The 15,720-nt window shown below is 35.1% G+C and overlaps 2 protein-coding genes and 1 long non-coding RNA gene across 5 annotated transcripts in view; 1 reads left to right on the top strand and 2 right to left on the bottom strand.

Moving 5' to 3' along the window:
• Positions 1-15,720, bottom strand: part of LOC127867043 (uncharacterized) — a 210,057-nt gene that overhangs the window by 139,527 nt on the left and 54,810 nt on the right. The gene's annotated exons all lie outside the window — the stretch shown is intronic.
• Positions 1-15,720, bottom strand: part of LOC127867042 (uncharacterized) — a 502,500-nt gene that overhangs the window by 467,791 nt on the left and 18,989 nt on the right. The window lies entirely within an intron of this gene.
• Positions 6,128-10,871, top strand: LOC127867059 (uncharacterized). The gene is made up of 3 exons (XR_008043242.1): positions 6,128-6,861; positions 7,281-8,330; positions 10,220-10,871. It is a non-coding gene; the product is annotated as an uncharacterized LOC127867059 (long non-coding RNA).

Below are 15,720 nucleotides of genomic sequence, written 5' to 3'. Positions count from 1 at the left end.
AGAAATGTAAAAAAAGTACATTGTATTATGGTAAAAAAAATGGTAACAGCGCCCGAGGGTAGGTCATTTTGATCCTCCTTAGCCTACCCCCGGGGAAATATTTAGGTCAAAGTTTTTATTTTGTCGGTCGTCCTTTACAAATCATGTCTACCCTGATTAGACAGCTCCTCAGGAGTTTGGCGCACATAGCCCCTTGCCGTTAAAATAACTGCTTTGTAACAATCAGGCAGCGATATATCATTGTCATTTTCCTAAAATATCCTCATACAGTTAAACCTCGAACATCAGAACTTTGGCAAAACGAAGTTTTCCATATTCCATTGACAGATAATTACTAAATACGGCCTTTTAGCATTGCAGAACGCACCATTAAGTGAGAAAACATCACACAATAGGAGTTAATCATTTTTTCATGTGAAAAGATTGATATATTCTCCTAGATTGCTAGCACGATAAGCCAAACAATTAAAACAAAATTGATATGCGGTGGTGGCTCAGTGGTCGAGTGCTGGATTTAGGATCGAGGGGTTCTGAGTTCAAATCCTGGCTTCACCACCGTCCATGTTGAAAGTTCTGGTTAGTAACCATGGAAATCAAAGGCTAAGTATTGGTTTCAGAATACCCAGGAAACATGCCTTGCGAGTATCGGTGCTATACATCAAACTTGTCGTAACTAATCATGGGGTCTCTTCGCAAAGAGCTAGGGTAGCGCACCCGGAATCCCGTGTATTTGAAGCTGTCTCTCAAATTAAAATCAGCACCTGTCAGGCCTGTATATAGGACTCCACTGGAAATTAGTTGCTATGTGCTACTTTAGTGGGTTATCCTTCGGTAAAAAACGAACATACCAAAAAGAAATACATACACTTGTTGTATCGTTTATTTTCAGAAGAATATATATTACTAGGCGAAATATTAAAGGTAAAAGTTACACAGTATAAACTCGAAAGGAAGATTACCAAGTTAAAACAAGAAGATGAGTAAAAAGCATAACAATCTAGAATAAAAAACATACGCTAACTATGCCATGTAAGAAGTTACTCGTATATTTATTACAGGGTTGTTTTCTAATTTGTCTGATCTCTATCAAAAGGATAGCAACAACATTTAAACAAGTGAATGGAATTCTTCAGTGAATCGATCATTGACTGTATGTAAATTGCAATATAAAACTCAATACGTCAATGTCCCATTTTTGTTTATTGGGAAACGGCAGGAGTTGTCTACTATATTGCATTTAAATAAAAACGTAAACGCAAACTAATAAAAAAATAGCACCCGTGATGTTTCGTCCTTGAACTAAGCGTATAAAAAGCTTAATTGGTTTAATAATGCGGCTGTTTTTAAAGAACTCAACAATAAAGACAGACACACGCACACGACTAAAATAAAAACTGATAAATGACAAAGCAACTTATATGAAAAGGAATGAAACGTAAACAAAAAGAGATATAATGGAAACATGACCTAAAAAGGAAATTCACAGGAAACACACAGTAAGCGACGTAGTTTAGAATCACAACAGATAACCTTTTTTTTAATATTTAAAATAATACCCTTTTTTAATATTTAAAATAATATTTTTTTATTCTTTGGTGTTCTATTAATTACATGTACATCGCTCAAGGCTAAATGCATAATTTTCAAATAATTTACAAAACCTTCAATGTCTCGCTAATGATAGTAAAGCATATTTCCCTGTTATGTTTTTATGCTCTAAAGGGTGGAATAAAGTAACTGAATCGTCCGTCCTTCAGTCTTTCCGTCAATCCGTCTGTCCCCATTTTGGAATATAGCTGGATCGGGGACATTTGTCACTTTCTGTGACCAACACCTGTTTTAATAGCATTACAAATCATTAAGTAATTTACAATCACTCCACTAACGAGTACACATGTAAACTGTTGAGAAATGCATTTGTCTGCATATTTGGCAATATTTTGCGAAAAATGCCTTCCCTTTTCATATTTTCCTAATGTATATCTTTACAAATATTGCATTGTTTAACTTAATTAGAAATATGCAAATAATTCGGAGCTCCTGTGATTCTAAACTCTTTCACATCATGTATAATGGAATGGACCAAGTTATTTAGACAATCTTAGCAACATATATATTATTATTATCATCATCAAAGGATTTGAACTTATTCATTGAAACTTACCACATGTATCGAAATTTGGTTTTGCTTTTTTATTATTTAATATTTATATTTGAAAAGAACTTGTGTTACAGGTTTTTAAAAATCTGAAAACCTTCGTTTACTTTAGGTAAAATACACAACATTGCAAATTACGCACACAAAACAAGTTTTATCAACAGCTAAATTGTGTATATACTATAAAAATAAGTGTAATGTACTCTTTTTAGTAATTTGGAAATGTATTATGATGGCTTTTTAGTATTCTGGTAAATGTACACAGCATACAACTTTGTATTTATGATTTACATTTAACATTACAGTTTGGATTAAGTAAGTCAGTTACAAAAATGTACATAACCTTAGCCGTCTTATGATCATACTACACCATTCTCGATGAATACACAATACGTTTTATAGGGCACTCCCTATTATGTAAAACAATTTCTTTGATTTTAAATGCAAAGGGAAGCTGGTGGTATGGTGAGGTAAATATATATAACCTAACTACTTATATCAGAATATAAAAAAGCATCGAAGAACTGTGTTCATTTACCGGACTGTGGTGCGCAATCTTGCTTAGCCAAATGCGCAGTAACTTCATTATTATTCAACGTGCAACAACAAGTTTAGGGTTACGAGTTACACAAGTATGATGACGTTTAAACTGTCCATGGTTGATCCTGGTATGTAAAACGTGTTTTGAATTGATTTAATGATTGTTGTGTTCATTACTTGGTCTCTGGTACTATAACTTTCAAGTCTTAATGTCCTCTCATCAGCGCTTCCGCACTCTGGACCGCATCCATGTACCTGTAAGAATAAAACATTTACGTATTTTAACCTGCAACTTTAATAATAATAATAAATCGTTATAAGCTATACAGCTTTGTTACAATTAACATGAATCTTAATAGTGTTTGATTCACGCCGTAAATTTTTGAGTCGGGCTGATTTGTATAAGTCGGTCGCGTTGTCAAGTAATTTTGAAAACAATGCACACGTCTGCACGTCTGTATATTCCGTCATCAGTTAATTATTAAAGTATAATTGTATATAATTGATTGCCTTAGCTTAAATACATCACTGTAATCTTCTGATCCCTATTCATAGTATGAAGTGCAAATATTGACAATTTACGCTTTATTCCCACGAATACTCAGTTCAATGATAATTATATTGATACCAATATGAATCGTTAATTGTGAGGTACTCTCGTTATTGCCATTGTATTGACAGCCTACCCATGTTCTGCATATAATGTGTTAGTGCGCATAGTGGACATATATTTTGTCCTCGATGTCATGGCCTAAAGTTATTCAATCATCGAAGCATGACAAAAGGAGTTTCACGTGGCAGGTTTACCGGTATAAGATCATGACTTTTTACGCAATGAGATGCCTTTAAGAACAAAGGATTTGCGTTAAAAGACTGATATTCGCCTTCTACCATTTTTTGCTTAATTTTTGTCGAAACGTATTGTAATTCCAGAAAGGTAAATCAGCGCATGGAAAAGACGTTAGCTTGGCCAAAACATGTTTCGGATATGTTCCTGTTTGTTTCAACAGTCAGATGTAGCAAAGAAAAGTTGCTATTATACCGACCCTATTTGTTGGTCAACAACATACTTTTGGCATTATCGTGGGAAGAAAGCTTTATAATTGTAGCCTTTAAAAATCAACTATCAACCATGATATGCATAGACAAATAAAACACTATAAAAACTCTGCACCCGACACAAGTAACTGCAAAACTACTGTACATTTAGTACCGTGCCACGGAACGCGTGCTTTTTGTACGTAGAGATATTATCATCAAATCCAGCCAGCTAACATGCATAATCAGTAAAATAAGTTTCCCCTAAAAGTTTTAAATAGGCTACGCTCTGTCCCTTAGCTTGTATCAGCTGGTGTTAATTACATGTCAACATTTGATAGGCATATTCAAACATTATTGCCGCTTTGTTTTAATGCCATATCTGTTTTTATCACCTAATTAAAACACGTGCGCATAGATGCATGTCACATTTCTGTCGCCATAATATACCAGACAAAGATTATTGAGATTCCAGTGACCTGAAAGACTCAATTTGTTGTCGCTGGCTGTATGTTTATAGATTATTCTGAAAACTGCATATTGTCATGAACTGGAACAAAAGACCCATACGTATACTGAATCTGCACAAACATGGCGCATTACATAATACATGTAATCATAACCTACAAAAGATGCGTACGTAAAACACGGCTAAACTTTAAGTAAGGCAAGCGGTGTCAGAATGCATGTTAAGTTGATAATAATTCTTTGAAAATATATAACTACTGAATTCAACAAAAAAAGAATATGCATGAATAAAATGATTTCCTATTTTTTCAAACGATGACACAGGAAACACAAACGTGTTCGGCCTTAGCTCACACTGTTGCAAACTTTACTAATGAATCCACTGGATCAATGTACATCACAAAATATAAAGTCCTTGTAAATGGTCAATTTTAACACGTATGCGTTTATCAGGAAAATAACGCAGAATTTTAATGATATAGCCCGACTACAAGTGAATAAAACTCGGGTTTGCTTGAAATATAGCTTGAAACATTCGGAAGAAAAAAATCTATGTCATTACGATATCACACCTTAATTGGTCTTCGAATAGATGCATGTGTTAACTGTCAAATTAGGCTGTCTCTTTTACAGTAGCTATGCACAGCAAACATTATTAAATATTTTAAATCATTCATACATATTTCTATGAAGCCCTAAATTATTTGGATAATTTTCAGGCTGATAAAGTTCCTTTTAAGATTTTCTTGAACAACAACATGTAAGTGGTCTATGTATCATTTTTTTTCCTATTTCATATTTGTCAAAACGCACGTGGAAATATAAATTAACCACCCTCTGAGTGTCAGATCAATATCACGGCATGTCATTTGATTTTGATAACCCATATAAAATAAATATGGGTGAACTTAGTTCGCGCACACACATATGAATCACATTTTTTCATTGAATTGACAATGCCGTTTTGAATCCAGAACAGCATATTGTTTAATGCTCCGAAATCAAACAGTATCAAAGAGCGTTCATATTTTGTGTTTAGCATAATTCATAACTTGTTTTGAAAGATTATTAAAATAATGACCGGGGGTCACAATTAGCCTGCCATTGATGACTCCAATACTGCTAGGCGCTATATGTTAAATCGTAAAAGGAATATTGCGTAGATGGACTCATCCTCACGCACCCATCTATGATTCTAGTAATCATTATATATACATGTATAACGAGAAAACGTATACGACGTTACATGCACTATTTTTTTAGCAAAATATGTTTCGCCTTTCTCGGCTTTTCAGTGGCGTAAAAATCTATATAATCATATAATTATTATACATATATGTGTGTCAATATTGTGAAAGTTCAAATTCAAGTTTTATTACCTTTTACAGAACGTTAACTCAAATGAGCGTCATACGGCCTCTTTGGCACATTTTATAATTGAAATGGAATTCATCACGGGAAGAGAGACTACATGTACAATAAAACTGGTCATTGTCTCGCTTGCCTGCTACGTTCTGTGATTAATAATTTAATAGTTAGAACTTTTATGTGTTTTCTTTCTTTCAAATATATGTGTATGTGTGTTGCATAACCATACATGTATGTACTTCCATTAACATGTAAATACGTTGATTATAGTTTGCAGTATAATATATTAATTATACATGTACTTAATCTCAATGTTTAAATAAAAGATTTGCATCCAACCACGTAATTGCAAAGTCTCTGAACTTTGATAAGTGGACAATAGAGGACATTTGGCGGTCTACACACCGACAATTGGGGATCAGTATGTGTATATTCTTTTAAGGACATCCGAGCATTTACACACCAGCGACTGAGGACAGGGTGTGTCTACCTTGTAACTACCAAATATATTTTAATTGGCATATATAAAATATGTTTCTTATCTATACTTAAATTTACTATGCCAAATAAGATGTGTGGCTTTAATTATCAGCGACTTCGATGAAATTTTGGTACCGTTTATTGTAACAATTACACGTATTATGTTGTAATAATCCGTAAACATTCCAGACAAGTGCGTACAATTTTTCCGGTGTTCGATTGACCACTCGAATTCTTGATTTAATCGTCTGCCATTTTTTCAGAACGAGTTGTACGTTTGTGCCCAGGTACCAACTACGATAACTGCAATATCAAATCTTGCAAAGCAGCACCTTGGGAAAATAAATGTCGCTCTCGAGCACCAGCGTTTCTGTAAATCATACCAGCAGATAATCGATGCGAAAGGATGGGGTGACTTCTTGGAAATCGTTCCATGTGAAGATATCTAACGTTTCTTTATTATGTCAGAACATGCACATCGGCATGCAAATATAAACAATATAGGGCTAGATATTTATACTCCATGTCGCATTTGCCCGCATTACGGGGAGATGTTGCAGAGACATCGATTGGATAATTGGCTCGGTATAAGCTTAATAAGACAATACCTGTTACATGTATAATCAAATAATTATAGACGTTTTCAAGAACAATTACTTGATACTTATTAAGCTGATAAAATGCAATTCATTTTTTAGATGAAAACGATATTCCTGTCGCGTTGTTTAAGGCAGCGACGGCAAACAATACCAAGAAGACTGGGGCAGAAACTTCTCTAATAAGCTGGAGTTTTGTCCGATTTTAAAAGGGTAAGTGCACAACAAGAATAAGTTAACTAGCATCTGCATACTAATCGATACTGTATAATGTATGCACATATAGTACTGGAGCATTTGAATGCCTGGCCCGATACATACAAAGAACGGACATTAGTCTGGCAATGTACCCTCAAAGTACCTTCAAATATATTAAATGGAGAGGATTAAAACGCATTCTTGTTAACATACTAATAAGAAATATGTAATGAGTTATTGTCCCTTAAAACAAATACCTGCTTTTCATTTTTAGTATTCATCAAATATTTAAATTTAGATTAAATTAAATTACGTATCCATACGTGAACGATATTTGTAAACACTAGTCAGTGTTTGATGACAGCATAAGGTTAGTCATTATAGCAACATGTACATGTGTTCAATCTAATCTATTTACTTCTCAAATTTTCCAGATGAGTGTTTACATATCATGTTTTGATATTGATGGAGATTCTTGTGAAGAGATCGAAAAAGAGCTACAAAAACATCATATGAACATCATACGACATGAAAACACACCAGGAAGATTCCTGCTCTCAGATGGTGACAATCGAGAAGGATGGATAATAGTTATTGTATCGAAAGAATCGCTGAAAAGCGAACTGCTTTCTTTCAATCTCATAAAATGCCTGATTGCCGATGTTGATGACGGCAGATTGAGGATCCTGCTTGTATTACGCAGCGGTGTGAATATCTCAGAAGTACCAATATGTATTCGTTGGGTTACAGTATTCAGCGAAGATGAGAAATCCTACAAAAACTGGATTGTAAGAACAATTTTTTAGGTAATTGGCATCAGTGTATGAGCCATCATAATTAAAGCTTCAAACAGCCTTTCAACTTTACTTGACTTTTGATTGAATGTAAAATCATGCTTTTTTAAATTTCGTGCCGATATTATAAAGCGCATATATCGTTTCTGCAAATCTTGGATCCGACAAAACATGTATTGTATATATGTATTGTATACAGTGAATATCATATATAGATACAGTTTCTGTATACATACAGGCGACAGTAAATGGGTATGTCACGTACATTTGATACGATAAACATTTCGAAATAAAAAAATGTATACACAATTATGCACGCAGTCCAACTACTTTATAATAAATACCAGTGCATACTTTGAGACTTGCTCTGTGAAAAGCGAGTTTAATGCGTGTTCTTACAGTGTCGTCAAATATTAGCCAGTGCAGTACGCACATGCTTATCAGGGACGACACACTCCGCCTCAACTCGAGCTTTGTTCAGAAGAGATTTTATCTAAACGAGCGATTTAATAACAGTAGAAACTGTCGACACTCTACGCACATGCATTTAACCCCGTTTTCTCAGAGTGCGACTCATGTATATGTGGTTTTTACAGGAGAACCAGTAGATATTGGCAGTGCACTTCCAGCAGGGGATGTTATGTTGGGCCTATGTCTTGAACTACCTGAATATTGTGCTGACGACCAGCAGTAAGTGTCAGTGTACTCGGGGATTTTATTTGTTCTGCCGCGTAGATAATTGATTCCATGCATTCTACGGTAAATTGAACTTTGGGTAAAGTTTAACATTAACCTATGTCTTAAGTGTTGGAACAATAGTGTTAAAATGTGTCTACACGTAGTCTATACGTACCGATCCGGCATTGGATGTTTTGGTTTTGGTATAAATGTATGAAAAAAAGGAATTCCGATTAAACAAATTAATGTTTTCGGTACATTATTTTTAAGCCCAATTGCTATGCAATACAGACATTAAATTTTTTATTTGTTTCGACATTTTGTAATCATCTACATGGGTTTCGTGTATGCATAATATATTTTGTTTTATTAATTAAAATGTAATATTTAATGAAGGTTTGTTTTTGTTTGGATCGAAATCCGTTAATATTTATAGTTTCTATGTTTAACTCCATGTTCTAGTTTATAACTCAGGTTGTGGTTAAAAGAAAAAATGGCGACGTCCATGATTTAGTGATAGGATTGAAAAACCGATAATAGTGTTTAAAAGATTTAAACCCGGTAGAAAAGAGACTAGGCCAACGATTTTGTACTCGCTGTAATGAATATACTACGTACCGAAGTAATTTGGAAACAGATAGATGCGCTCAAATTTACCACGAGGATATTGGAAATAGATTAAAGATATATTGTTGCTGAGTATTGTGTTTAAAAAAGGTGTTTTATAATCGATATGGATTGAGTATATATAACAGTAAAAAGTTTTTACACACACAGGCATATGAACGCTCTTTATACGTTTATATAAAATAAAAAATGCATTTTTGTTATATAAGATTTTAAAGTAATAGTTTTTAATTGCATATATATACGTACTATTTACATAGATTTTATTTATACATATGCTACATTTTATTACAAAAAGTATACTATATACAATGTGAAGACATGAAATGTTAAATATGCTAATATATCGGTCACACAAATTGTCTGTGTGCTCGGTATATAAGCCAACATTATATTTTAAGACATAAAATATAATGATAAATATACATACAATTGAACTATTTACACTAGGTAATATTAAAAATTGAGTGTTAACAGTAATTGGTATTTGTAAATAGAGGTTTATGAAATTGTGAATATTTTTTGTATAAAGGGAGTTTATTCAGCAGGGGTCATAACACGATCTTGTGAATCTAAATCAATCACTAGTGGGTGTTCCTCCAAATCATCTGGGTCTATATCTAAAACTTTGAACTTGTTCATAGGCATAGGGGTCATGTCTTCATTGCTATCTGCTTTCCTCCCTCTTGTTGAGCCCCTTACCTCTGTTTCTACTTCCATTTCTTGTATCTTCTCTCCATTTTTCTTTCTTCCCTGGCTCTTTCCTTTCTTCTTACTCCCCACCGTCTCAAACCCCTCGTCATCAATCTTCGTCTGTTCTGGTTGGTCTGTATGCTCTTCTGTTTCCTTTCGTTTCTCACCATCTGTCCGTTTCTCTCCGTCTGTCTTTTTCTCTGGTGTTGTGTCCTTGTTGCTTTCTGAAATACTTACTTTTTCTTAAAAAATGGCATTGATATTTTTGGGGAAAGTGTTGCGGACGTGCCCAACCTCTAGGCAATAGAGGCAAAGGGGCTGCCGTCCCCTCATGGTAATCAAGGCCTTTGTGCCACACTCAAATTGAATTATGTGTGGAATGGACTCCTGCTGAACTCTGTCACACTCCACCGTGAGCACACGCACCCCAGAGTGGGTACTAAAATCTCCTATTTTCAATTCCACATGATACAATTTGCTTTCCGTACTTAACAAATCTGTATTGTACTCCTTGGTGAGACAACGATGCTTGCATTTGTATTTTATTCAAAAACGAGATACACTTATCTTCTGTCTTGAAGGTCACATCGTACTGTGAAGATCCGGGAAGTCCAGACGCCAGCCATTCGATGTCAGTATCAGATACGCCATTCTTCGTTAAAACGTTTACAATTCCCTGCATACTCTATCCTCGTTTCCCTGGTGAGAAACTGTCCTCTCCATCGACTCCGTCCGTAAAGCATCTCCTGTCAACGCCGGCATATGCAATACTGTCATCATTTTTGTTTATACTTTAATCTATCGAGAATAATAGCCAGAGTTGATCATGTATCTATGGACATAAGTACACAGGTATGGTCTATTAGTATTCGAAAATGCCACGTTGAGCGTGATTTGTCATCCATATTGAAAAGAACATTTTTCTGTTCTTAACAACTACGCTGTCAATAGAAAAAACAAAAATGAGAAACCCTCAAAAAGTTGTCTGGTATTTTTCATTTAGCAGACCTTCGTACGAGTTCATATTTGCAGTCGATGACAAAGAAACATATACTTAAAAACTAGGTATCGATTTTAACATGGTGTTCGTAGAGCAAGTTAATGCGGTTATCACCATTGAAACCTTGTCAATTTTATTGTTTATACCATTTAACCATGTGTATACCAAGTGTGTCTGTAAATACATCTATAATAATTTCGTACTATTCTCCCTTTACTTGAATTATTGTTTTTCTTCCCTATTATACCAAGTGGACTCGCCCACCCTTATAAATTGGATCAATTTATTTCCAAAATATTAGGGATGTCTAGTATATTTATTTTTGTATTTAGAATATTTCATAAAAAATGTCTTTAAGCAAAAAGCGCAGACCCAGATAAGACGCCGCATGATGCGGCGTCTCATCTGGGTCTATGCTTTTTACCAAGGCCTTTTTTTCTAGACGCTAGGCATAAATGGGTTAATAGCAATTTATACAAGACAACGTACAAATGTTCGCATTCATGTTTCATGCTAAAATTTCTTAACTACATGTATGTAAAATGTTGTGTAAATCATTTGTAAGATGCCGAAAGGAAATTTTGAATATCTTGTCTTTAATATAAAATTAATATGTCATATTTAAAATAATGATACATTTAAAGAAAAGTTCACAGTTATATTTTGTGGATATTTTAACAGTTGTCGTTGGGAATGTGGATGTAGTAAGATTATATCATTCAAACATTGATTGTATTTAATGGGACCTGTTCACGTTTTGATAAATTTACAAAATTGATAAAAAATATTGTTTCATAATTGCAATTTTTTGTTGAAGCTATGTTTTTGTATATAAGGAAACAGTAATACTGGACATATGTTATGCTCTAAAATATCTATTGTATGCGTCTTTTAGACGATTTAAAAACCTGAAAATTCTAAAGCGCTACAAAGGCGAAACGATTGTATAATTAGGAAAGTTCTGTTGTTATCGTTATCATATTGTTGTTATCCTTATTATAGTGTAATCGTGTGACATTACAAGGATTACCTATAAAAAGTTTAAATTACGTGCATTATCCCGTCATAACGATTTGCCGAATTTGCTCCAAGGCTCAGTGGTTCGAGCCCAGGTGTGGATAACGTTTTTTTCATTCTTCAATTTTAACCAATTTATGCCTAGTGGACTCTCCCAGCCTTCTAAATTGGACCAATTTATTTAAAAAAATAGAGATGTCTAGTATATGTATTTCTATATTTAGAATATTACTGAAATTCCTTTAAGCAAACAGCGCAGACCCAGATGAGACGGCGCATCATGCGGCGTCTCATCTGGGTCTACGCTGTTTGCAAAGTCATTTTTTCAGGACGCTAGGCATAAACGGGTCAATTTTTGTTTTTAACTGAAACTCTTTTGTTCCGATGTTTAAATGAATTTAAAGCATTAGTTCGCAAACTTCAGAACATGCCAAAATCTGTTAAATGGTCCGTTTAAGTCATGGATGTTAAATACTTATCATGACGTGAGCCGTGTATGAGTTCAACAAACAGGAGATATTTGCTAATCCATAAAAGCTTATTGCAAATAAATATTATTACGAATGCAAAAGTCAATTTGCAATTTTAAAATTGAGCTGCTCTTTAAGAAAAGGGGATTTAATACATGTGCATAAAGTGTAGTCCCAGATTAGCCTGTGCAGTCCGCGCAGGCTAATCAGGGACAACACTTTCCGCTTTTATGATATTTTTCCTTTCAAGAAAGTCTCTTCTTAGCAAGAATCTAGTTTAGAGGGAAAACGTTGTTCCTGAACAATATGTGTGGACTGCACAGATTAATCTGGGACGACACTTTAAGCACCTGCATTGAACTCCCTTTTCACAGAGCATGGTCCAATTTTAATATATCCCCTGTCTTTGATTTCCGGTTTTCCCATTTAAATGTACGCTTAATCTAGTACGTACATATCCAAATGTATCTGTTAGAATACTATAAGCAAGAATCACAAATTAATAAGCCTTGGTTTTATGACAAACCCATGATCCACATATTTAAAATAAGTATAATCAGTATAATCAAAACACTGTGTAATTTTCTTTCTGCTATTATATCTGCAATGTAGACCCCAGTACATCGTATACAAAGTATAAAAAGCCTTTTTATAAAAGGTGAGTGTATTTTGCAACACTTTCCACAGACAAAGTATGTTCATTTAACAAATACAAAAAGTTCGAGACGATAATATTTATTAGCAGAAGCGGCCTTAAATACATGAAACACAGTTTAGGGAATTATTCTTGAAAAACTGGGCTTAACGCATGTGCGTAAAGCGTCGTAATAAATAATCTGAGCAGTCCAAACAGGCTAATCAGGGACACCACTTTGCGCCATTATTGGACTTTCGTTTGGAAAATACTTCTTGAACACGAACAATTCCCTAAATGCGGAAAGAGTCGTCCATGATTAGCCAGTAATTACACACGCAGAACAAGGATGACACTTTCACTACATGCATTAAGACCAGATTGTTTGTTAACATAGTTTGTCTTTAGAACACACTAAAGTAGTGTATCGTATTTGATAAACAATTGTACGAATGTAATAATTTATACCACTAAAATACAGTTCTTATTAAAAATCTGATCGAAGAGTATAACGACGAAGAAACGTGAAAAGCCAAGGTTGATGTTAACATAGCGTTAGTAGTCGAAGTAATCCTTATTGCATCTCTCATTGAGATCTCGAACGATCTTCTCGCACGTGCCGAAATCTCGCAAGTCATCTGGTATCACTATGACGATGTTGTTGATGTCATTGCTCCCTCAGGATGTAGTGGTTCCCCTAATTGTTCAAATAAACATAATTTCAGTGCTTTGCGAAAAAAAAGGTTTAATGCATGTGCAAAAAGTTTCATCCCAGATTAGCCTGTGCAGTCCACACAGGCTAATCAGGGACGACACTTTCCGCAGAAACTGATTTTTCTCTAAGAAGAGTATTTCTTTATAATAAAAATATCATAAAAGCGGAAAGTATCGTCACTGATAAGCCTGTGTGGACTGCACAAGCTAATCTGGGAAGAAACTTTACGCACATGCATTAAACCCCCTTTTTACAGAGCACGACCCATATGTAACATTTAATATGTCTCATTTGTCAATATTTTAAGCGTATACTCAACCAAACCGTAAAGTGTTTAATATCAAGACCTCAGATTTCCTACTTGCCCCGTACAAATCGATGAGCAACAATAAAAAAAAGTTGTTAAATCGATCGTTCAACAACAACAAGACAAATGTGTCCATCGTAGATATTAAGTGCGTACCATGGAGTGCTCCGAGAGCCCGCAGTTGGTCGCAAAGGTCCGCAAGGCTTCGCTGTTACAGTCGTCTGGAAACCGAAGAGTTGAGTCCGTCGACCACCAGGCTTGAAATACATCAACAACGCCGGGTTTTAGCCAGTATTAAAAATGCCGGGGTGGGGGAGGGGGATTGCTGGTGAGGATGAAAAGAGGCAGTATGACCTTATATATGAACATTTGTCGATATTAAACTGTTTACATGGTAATTATTTCATAGAGTTGTTTACACTTATGTACACGAGCATAAATTACCTGCATGAACATTTTGTTGTATTGATACTCGTTTAATTTCTTGCAAGCGTAGAACTATTATCATATGACCCGCGTATGACATATGCCGCAAGCGTAGCTCCTGACAATACGAGACGTGTTCTGAGAAAACTAGGCATAATGCATGTGCGTAAAGTGTCGTGCCAGATTAGCCAGTGCAATCCGCACAGGCTAATCAGGGACGACAGTTTCCGCTTTTATGACAATTTTTCTTTAAATGAAGTCTCTTCTTAGCATAATTCCAATTTAGTTGGAAAGTGTCGTCCCTTATTAGCCTGTGCGGACTTCACATAGCCTGTGCGGACTGCACAGGATAATCTGGGACGACACTTTACGCACATGCATTATGCCAAGTTTTCTCAGAACGCGACTCATAGTGTGCGAATAGACAGGCTGGCCAGGAGCTTCGCTTGCCGCGGTCCGTTCATGAGACCACGGAGCCTTGCTCGTTATACCGGACAGGTTGACTCCTAACCAAACAACGCACACTGGTCATATATGACATAAACCCCATTTTCGCATGACGTTGCTTAAATGATGCCCAGCAGTTGTCAAAGCGGATTTTAACAAATGTCGCCCCCACAATCGTTCTATCAATATTCGACTTATATAAACTTATATAACAAAAAAAGAAATTTGAGTCTTAAAAGTAGCACTAAAAGAAGCAAGAGAATAATCAGTAACAACAGTAGTAGCAACAATAGCAGTAGCAGAAGCAGTAGCGGTTTTAGCACTAATTAAGTGAATGAATTGCAACACAAGTCTTACCTGTCACTACGGAGATTATAAGACCTATGACGAAGAGGAAAACCACAGCCTTGCTAATCTTTGTGGACTAACAGGCACGGACAGACAAGCAGTTGTTTAACTGAACATCAGTGTGATCAATTTATAAATCATTTCCTACATTTACAGCCAGTAACGGACATTCGCACTTAGGCTATTACAGGAGTATGCATGTTTTGCTTTTTCAAGTCCCACTATTTCTATTGACGCTAGAACGTGTCCTCGATCGTGTATGATTAAAACCTACCTACATTTATGTGTTCCCCAAAATGTACAGTTTTGTGTGAAGCATTCATATCAAAATTATCATATTTTTTAATATTCATGCAAAGTTGGAAATGTTCCATTTGGTCATTTTGTTATATGAAAAAACAACATTTTATTGCTGGTAATGAAAACCGAATTTAAACAACGTAGGCCTTAAAATAGTTAACAAACGTAAGTGCTGTACGGCCTCATGTCTTTCGCAGGCGGCTAGATTTTTACTGAACAAGAATATAGGACTTGACCAGTTTGTCTTGATATACAAGTGCGGTGGTCTACACCGACACAACACTCGAGGTATCTAGTAGACAAGGGTCGGCGGATGTGTTTACTTCCTTTGCAATACTAGAAATTAAATGTGCATATGCAATACCAAGAAACTTATTATTGTTCTATACTCAATAAAAATGTAATAGTTTTAAACATT

The sequence above is a fragment of the Dreissena polymorpha genome, chromosome 2, assembly GCF_020536995.1.
Source record: "Dreissena polymorpha isolate Duluth1 chromosome 2, UMN_Dpol_1.0, whole genome shotgun sequence".
In the NCBI taxonomy this organism is placed as follows: domain Eukaryota; kingdom Metazoa; phylum Mollusca; class Bivalvia; order Myida; family Dreissenidae; genus Dreissena; species Dreissena polymorpha.
Note: the sequence above shows the minus strand (reverse complement) of the source record. Positions and strands in the feature narration are given on the sequence as shown.